General features: G+C 39.3%; 1 long non-coding RNA gene across 2 annotated transcripts; it reads left to right on the top strand.

Annotated features, from left to right (window-relative positions):
• Positions 1–861: 861 nt before the first annotated feature.
• Positions 862–3,400, top strand: LOC145449189 (uncharacterized). 2 transcript variants are annotated; one of them, XR_013918167.1, is made up of 6 exons: positions 862–1,612; positions 1,929–2,006; positions 2,385–2,471; positions 2,590–2,675; positions 2,736–2,799; positions 2,913–3,400. It is a non-coding gene; the product is annotated as an uncharacterized LOC145449189 (long non-coding RNA). The 2 variants fall into 2 exon arrangements; XR_013918166.1 differs by having other exon boundaries at positions 865–2,006.
• Positions 3,401–8,818: the final 5,418 nt, after the last annotated feature.

Below are 8,818 nucleotides of genomic sequence, written 5' to 3' on the forward strand. Positions count from 1 at the left end.
AGGTCAGCCGTTACCAGAGTAAAAAAATACCATTGTCCTTTGGAGATTTATCGTTTACTCGGAGTAACAATACATTTTCACTTGGGGGTCTATCGTTTCTCAGAGTAACAAACCCCTTTTCCTTTGGAAATCTATTTTTTCCCAGGGTAACAAACCTTTTTCACTAGGAAATATATTTTTTCCCCGGGTAACAAACCTTTTTCACTTGGAAGTATATTTTCCCCCGGGTAACCAACCTTTTTCACTTGGAAATATATTTTTTCTCTGAGCAACAAACCATTTACACTTAGTGGTCCGTCGTTTACCTGAGTAAAAATATAATTTTCCTTTGGAGATCCGGCGTTTACCCAGTGTAACAATACATTTTCACTTGGAAAAATACTTTTACCTAGAGTAACTAATCATTTTCTTTTAAAAATATATTTTCTCCCTAGGTAACAAACCCTTTTCGTTTGGAAAACTATCATTTACCTGAGTACCAATACCGTTTTCACTTGGAAATCTATCTTTTCCCTGGGTAAAATACCATTTTCGTTTTGAAAACTGACAACCACACCGGACTATTTGATATTTTTGTATATTGTTACAACGGGTAGTGACAAAATATACACCAACAACAACTCCAATACATTTGTGTAATCGCATATTCACTTGGTCTGGTGCATCCCATCAAAATCCTCAGTTACCCACATGCAATGTGCTGTTGTACATCGATGTGTATGTTGGTTGGTACGTGGATAACGGTGTTCGGAAAACGGTTGGATTTATGTCACCCATGGCGATAACAATTCCGGGTCGAGTTTTCTCCCACATGTTTCCTATATTGTGTCTTTATTGGTCAATGTATGTCTCGACATTAAGGGTGGATTACACAGATGTCGATTAATTCCCAATCGCCGATTAAACGTCAGTAATCGGCTGGCTTCGGTGGCACAGATGCCGATCTGCCACTAATCGGTGAATTTTAATCGGCCAAATGTTATCCGCCGAGCGAGGTGTCTAAAAAGTTAATCGGCTGTGTGCTTCGCGTTGACTGCGGTCTGGGCTGGCTACAGGTACACTGGTATTTGGTATTGAGATGGTGTTAACTGGATGCTCTGACGTGCAGTTGCGGTATTAGCTGAAAACATTGTACTCAGACAGTACTACAACTGTTGGCGCATAGTATGGGCGTGGGCCTACCACAGCCGATAGTACCTTATGCTATGATTACCGGTATGACATTTTTTACAGTCTGTACTGTACACTGTACTGTACACTTGTACAGTGTACAGAATTCGATAGTATACTTTGGAAATAAAATACGAGGACGGAAAATTGCAACAGACAGGAAAAGTTTAGATTAATTGAATTGATAGAAGAATATATTGAAACCAAAGAAGACAAAAAGACTGACGGCAAAGCAAAAAGATGCGGGCTGAGATGTAATCAGTAAGTAATATGCAGCTATGAATACTGGTCCTGCGCGTGCAGCCGTACAACTGGCCAAATCCAGAATGTATTGAAAAATTTGAAACGAAAAGCAAAAAAGTTATATGCATCACGACGCGTCGAACGGGCCAAAACTGGCCCACCTCCAGTTGACGAACTCCTTGGAAAAGGTTTTCGATAGGTAATTTTACTGACAATTCTTTAAAATTCGCAGTAGGAGATGTATTGTTTCCAACTGTGTTTATCGTGACTCACTGCGTGCTTCATACTCGCGTTTTGAACTGAATAGACAAATTGTGATGATCATGAGAAACATGGATTTATTGTCTTTTTGTAATTCCCAACAAACTAGCCATATCCAGAAACTGCTGCACGTCATCAGCTATACGGAAACGACACATGGGGAACACTGCTCAGCAAATTCCTAATCTGAACCGCTCCTTGATCAATCTGCAATTGATTTTTATAGCACTGGTATATTTATTATCACTTTTCAGACCTTATTCCATCTCAAATTGAATGTTTGAAACATCGGTATGACTACGATTGCGTATTCGATAGTCACACGAACAATGGTGAGTGCATTTAGGACATAAACTTTTTTAATATGTTACAACCAACGACAGAGGAACTTACATCCAATTTTAACTTGCAACAGTCTGGCTTTGCTACTGTGCAGGTGCCTGAGCAGTATCGTTGGCCATATTATTGTTAGGCTTGCAACTTGACTTGAAGATTTTACTTCGAGTCAGGATTTCTCGTACCGTATGTCATATTGAAGCAGTGACTCGAGTCAAATCCATTCATCCTATTCCAACTCGAGTCAAGTCATGATTTTAGTCATCCATCCTTCCTATGTTTCGCGAGGTTAAGATAAACCGTGAAAAAACAATTTGAAAGTAACTTTTCTAATGTATTTCTAACTAACATTTTTAAATAAAATGTTTATTCAGATGCATATTCCGAAGATTCAGTTTGCACCTTCATCATCGACGATGATGTGAACACAGAGGCTGGTTCTTCATGTCACAACAGCCATGGTAAGTTGATACTTCAAATGGAACATTGCGGGTTGTTTTGATTGACATTAACATTGCTCTATTGAATTCGAACTCTATTGAATAAATACAACTGTTGTTAACCATAGTTTTCTTGCAGCAAATGAAATTGCTGCCCTTTTCGTTGTTGATGGCGATGAGATGCTTCCTTCAATTCGACAGACTTCAGGATGGAACACCAGACCGGTAAGTGTTAGCATACAATGATGGTGATGCAACCCACAGTTTATTCATTACTACATTCAGATATGCAAGATGAAACAGACAACACAAAAAGCTCAACGCCAATTGTCTCGAAAAAGAGAGCCAGGTGTGTTGATGTAAAAAATCATGTTTTAACTATAATGTTGGTGTTCAGAAATGAGCGTCCTGGAAATGGCAAAGGAGCAGCATGATATCAGAATGAAATATTTTGAATTACAGATGCATGTCAAGTACCAGAAACTGGAAATGGAAAAAGAACTGCAAATTTGAGAAAATACAGCAACGAATCGAAATAGCACGAACACAAGACTTGGACAACTAGTTAATTGGCTGTATAGTTAGAATAGTAAGTGCAAAATGCCAGTAACTTAATTTCTGGTTTTGCTGAAAATTCTACAGTAGAACTCTACAATACTAAGCGAGCTGTGCAGATTCAATTTTCACATATTCAGTAATTCCTATTCTAATTTAATTGATAAATAACCATTGTGTCTATAATTCTATTCTAATTTAGAAAAATATGCAGCCATAATTATCATTATAGTCTAACTTTAAAAAGCTGATTTTCTAGTTGTCCAATTCTGACTACAGCATAGGCTACTGGATCTCGTAATAAAAATAATTGATGAGGAATTGAATGTGTGGTTATTGGTGTTCAAACACGAGATGAAATACTCGAGACATTCCAGAGAAGTGGTATTGAACAATCTGTCAATCTGCCGTCACGTTATCGGTATCGCTAACCTCCAGGGTATATTCCAATGGATTTGCTCTGTCTTTGACCAATATTCTTGGCACTCTCTCTCTCTTTTGCTAGGTTCTGTAACATCTGGAGGGTAGCAAGAACATTGAGGTCCATTGGATCCATTGTTATTCTCAGTCGATATTGCACTATATTAATGTAGCTCTCTATAAAACAGGTTGTATTGAATTTTATGGTTGACAGACCAAATTCCTGATAAGCTGAAGTGAGGTTTGGCTGTCAAAAAACAAGATTACTCAACTGGGTAACAGCAGATAACTTTGCATTGCAAAATTGTAACAAATGCATTACTGTTGAACAGCACTTGAGCACATGTACGCATATGACTTATAATATGATAACATCGTCACATTGCACAACAGTTAGATCCTTGCAATGGCTGAAATTTACTTCTACACTCCTGCAGAGCCAATTGTCATTGGTATGGAGAAATCAAAATCGTATGCAAATGTGTGTGTATGAACTCAATTTGTATATCTTCACATTGGTGAAGCGGCTATCATGACTAATGCACCAATAAACGGAAAATAAAATTCTCTCTGAAAAGTATCCATCTAGTTCTAGATATCCCTGAGTAATGAGATAAATGTCCTGCAATATACGAAATTTGTAGTATAGAGTTTCTGGCATATCAATACCGGTATAAGACGATGATTTTGGTGCGCTATTCCTACAATACCTCCCTCAAAACGTTTGTTCTGGCGCTCATAACCTTACACTGTGCAGTAGCAACAGTTTAGTTAGCTGCTATACACACATGACATCAACTAAACATACATACATATCTATGAAGAGCGCATCTCTCCCTTATGACGACACAGTTCATATCGCCACCGACCGAAAACAGCTGATTGCTAACGTACGTCATTTGCGTCGATTTGCGTCAGTAATCCGCGATAAAGATAACTCACAGGCGAATCCGTATCTGTACCACAGAGTCACCAGGTGACCTTACTCGCTGATTAAATTATCGCCGATTAAGGCAATCGGTGATTACTTTTCAATCGGCATCTGTGCAATCCACCCTCAGTTTGAAATACGGAAACCCTGATAAAGTACGTAACCGGATCCGGATATCAACTCTGAATCGATAAACCAACGAACGATATTCAAGTAAACATGTTACACCCTGTGTTTCCACGAAAAAATACCATCCACAGGAGTTTAAAAATCGTAGACTCTTTGAGCGTAGCACCATAGTGTCCTATATGGTGTCGACACAGGCAAATCTCACGCCTCAGTGAAATTGTGTCACGTCACAATTTCCATTTGGCTACAGGCAATTTCACGGTCATTTTTTTCCGACTTTCCGAGCATTAAATTTGGTTAAACGGGTATCAATCGAAAGCTGACTCAGCACTGATTACGAAAATATAAATTTTATTCCGCTCGTTGCCCTGGAACTCCCACAATCAGCCTCGAATTTTTCATTGTTATGGAGATTGGCATTGGGACGCAACAATGCTGAACAATGCTGTCTGGCTCTTTTTCTCTTGAGCTACTCTCTCGTTTCGCCAGACAGCATTGTTGCGTCTCAATGCCAATCTCCATAACAATGAAAAATTCGAGGCCGATTGTTGGAGTTCCAGGGCCACGAGCGGAATAAAATTTATATTTTCTTAATCAGTGCAGAGTCAGCTTTCGATATATACCCGTTTTACCAAATTTACTGCTCGGCAAGCCGGTCAAAAATGACCGTCAAATTGCCGGTAGCCAAATGGAAATTGTGACGTGATACAATTTCACTGAGGCGTGAGATTTGCCTGTCTCGACACCATACACGACACTATGGTGCAAGCCTTTATTTAGATTTAAAGCGTTCGATAAGCCCGGTACTCCAACTTTACCAAGATATCAATTCATTAGGGTTGAGTACATCGTAAAAGTCCATAATGCAAGTCTTCTCGCTTCTACAGTTTTACGCGTAAGCTCCACTCTCGCACGCATTCTGTGTAATGTCCATTCTCGGTATTGGTATAGAACCGTAAATGCCGATAATGCAAGTCATCTAGCTCTACTTACTCGGCAGACTAGGGCCGCGGGGGTTCTATACCAAAACAGGTTATATACCAATACCGAGAAAACCATTACCGAGGACGGCCAGAAATGCCAAGAATGTAACTTATTGAGAAGGCGTTGTCGATAAATTTATATCTGAGAATCGACACCGAATGTGGCAAAGCAGTCATTCACATGCACAAGATCTGTATATATGCATAAGATGCCTGCATTGCATACATTTCATTCGCGGTTGGGAACATTATAGGTAATGTTTTTTTTTTCACTATTGTCACCGGGCGGCGGGTCACATTATCAACTAAGACGGGAAACTGTCCGCAGGCCGGACAAAATCCCGTCGCGGGCCGGATCCGGCCCACGGGCCGTATCTTGCCCGCCCCTGGTCTATCCCATCATTCTACAGTTTCGTAAAATGAGAATATCGAGTGAAGTCGAATGTTTCGCGTTATGTAAACATCTTTCGTAGCTTGGTGTTTTTTGTAGGGATATTCATTCGTTTTCTACAAAGTAACTAGTTTTACTAGTTTGAAAATCGAGATGGCTAACATATTATTCCTCAATACAATACCAACATCGGTATCAGCGATATGTAGCGTACGACAAGAGTTTGCGACTAATTCGATTCAATGTGTTTCGATTATGGTAATGGCAGAAATCGACACGATGTTTCAGTAATGGATGTGTATTATTCGCCACGTTCCCCAATCGCTAAATGGTTACGATATCGAATTTAGGTTACAACTCGAATTGGTAAATATACAGTAACAGATAAGACTGTTCGTACTCTTGATTTACGGATGAAAGTTTGATATAGCAAGCTCGACCATTCCAGTAGGATGGGTTTCGAAATATATTATGGTCTGTCAAAACGGTCTATTAACTGAAGATTCACACAGTGGTTTCATAATCGGACCGACGGCAAATTGTTTTCTGTTACACTAAATTGTATTCTGCTACCCTAACATAATTAGTATCTCGAAAACACGATACACACAGATGACGTGATGTTGGTTAACAACCATTATGTAAAGAGTGAGTAAATCCTCTTCCAGGTTGGTGTGATTCAAATCAATAGCATGTTACACATCAAAATCATTTGTATTGTGTGTGATATTGTGAAGATGATACCGCAACAACACAACAAGTAATATTTTGTATCGGGTGTTTATGCTTTAGGAATAGCGGAGTGTGCGATATTTTGAATATGTGTGCTCGGTTGAAAACTAGGGTTGTTCTTGGGTCTTGCGTCGAGTAAATCAGAACTGTGTCTAGAATTCAAACACATCCGAGTAAGTTCTTTAGCGACTATGATTACATTTACTTTGACGAAAGGAAATGGGACAATTTAAATGGATACTACTAATGAACAAAAAGTGCAAAATGGTTTTACCACATTTCGGTGTAGCTTATCTTTTCGATTTCTTTAACGGAGTGTGTTTTACAAATAATTAAAGTACACATTTAGCAAACACAGTAAAAATAGTTTTTGCGATGGCAACGACTTTGAGTGACTTGGTTTCGACCCTTTTTGTAAAAGATTGTCGGACAATGGTGTTATACTCTTCTGTAATGGTTGAGGTACATGAACAAGTTTCCAATCAACTATTAATCGGACGTACGACTTTGGTTTTATAATTCGTAATATTTCTAAAATGCTTGCCGGTATCATAAGACACCAATCGAAATTCATATCAACCAAGACCTTTGCATGCTCTGAGTTTTGTGATGTCATTTATTTCGCCTGATAGAAATGAACTTGTATCAATAGTAACGCGAAACGCATTTATCATTTTCGGTGTTGATTGTGTTGCTGATTTCGTTGACGATATGCGCTCTATAAATAATTTCTGCATACTAGTAGTTTGGTTTTATGATTACTATTACTTTAGAAGATTCAAATGATAATGTATGATCACTACTATGAAAAACAATACAAACACATTTTGTAGATTTGAGTGTAGCGCATATTTTGATTTTATCAATGCTGTGAGTTTTGTGTATTACTCAAGTCTAGTCGAATAGGTTGCATCGAGTAAAGATATTCCAAATTGCTCTCTTACTGATCAAAGTCTTAGAGTGTAACCTCGTAATGTTTTACATTTCACGCGTTCGACAGAGAGTGTGAAAAGAGTTTAACACGGTCTAAATCAGTGATTCCCAAGCACGGCCCCCAGATAGCCTTCTTGTGGCCCCAAAAATATATTAGGAAATCGATTTATGACAAAAATTAAAATTTAGATTTATAAAATACTCTTGCTTGGCTTGGCCTCTGTAGTTTTTAATTATAGAATTGCAGGAAAGCTGTGAGTATAGAATGCTAACGTTAGGTCACTGCTGTTTCAATGCAATGTGCCCTAACTTTCCAGACGAACGAGCAGTAGCTATAGATATAGATAGGCATAGGCGCCGACGTTTATTTTTTTACGAGGTGGCGAAGTCTTGTGACGTCATAATTGTTACATATCGATGACGTCATCGTCGCACCAAAACGCACTTTACTACATTCCGCTGGCGTACGTGCAGAGTTAAACCATTCGCGTGACGTTTTAATATCGGCCATGCACTCATTAATATCAAACCATGCAGTCGATTATTAAATGGAATCTTAAAGCGGTACGATCATTCGAAAGTGTAACTGCGACCTGCGCAACCGACGGAATGTATCGAACAAAAATCAGAATTCACGTCACTGAGAATCTGCAGTTGCATCAATGTTATTCACGCGCAATTCGCCGTGTTGAGTAACGAAATACAATACGCACTGGCCTTGCAAGTACCACACGGCAACTCTCGAATATTTCAAGCACACAATAATGATGATTACAAATGCGAAATCGCGCTGCCAATTGTCTATTGCGGTTTCTTGCTTCGCGTTGACCAACTCGCATCGCGGCAATTGTGTGCTGATTAAAACAGCGATTTGGGCGACATTGGTGCATTTCCGATTTACGTTCGCAAGTCATTTAGGGAGTACATCGGTCAATTCGTAAATTCAATTTGCATGTCGATGGCCGCCAACACATACTAAATGACGTACGTGTTGACGGCTGCACAAATTTCCTTCTACGGCCGCTGGTTGGCTACCCCTGGGCTAGAACTAATTCCACTTCCGTGCGCACTGCGCATGCCGCGATCTTATCAATCGAAATTCACCGGCTACCAAATGCCCAATAGTTTAATATTCGATATTGTTGTTCTCGATACGAGTACATCCAGCAATCAAGTTGATCGGAATATAGAAGGTTCCCTGTTCAAACGAATCGAATAAAATCAGAATTTGTGCCACCCATAATCTCGTTATGCGTCAACATTTGACAATGGCATGGCATCGCCTACTGCACGT

The sequence above is a fragment of the Botryllus schlosseri genome, chromosome 10, assembly GCF_051294905.1.
Source record: "Botryllus schlosseri isolate E-star chromosome 10, Bs_hap1, whole genome shotgun sequence".
Classification (NCBI taxonomy): Eukaryota; Metazoa; Chordata; class Ascidiacea; order Stolidobranchia; family Styelidae; genus Botryllus; species Botryllus schlosseri.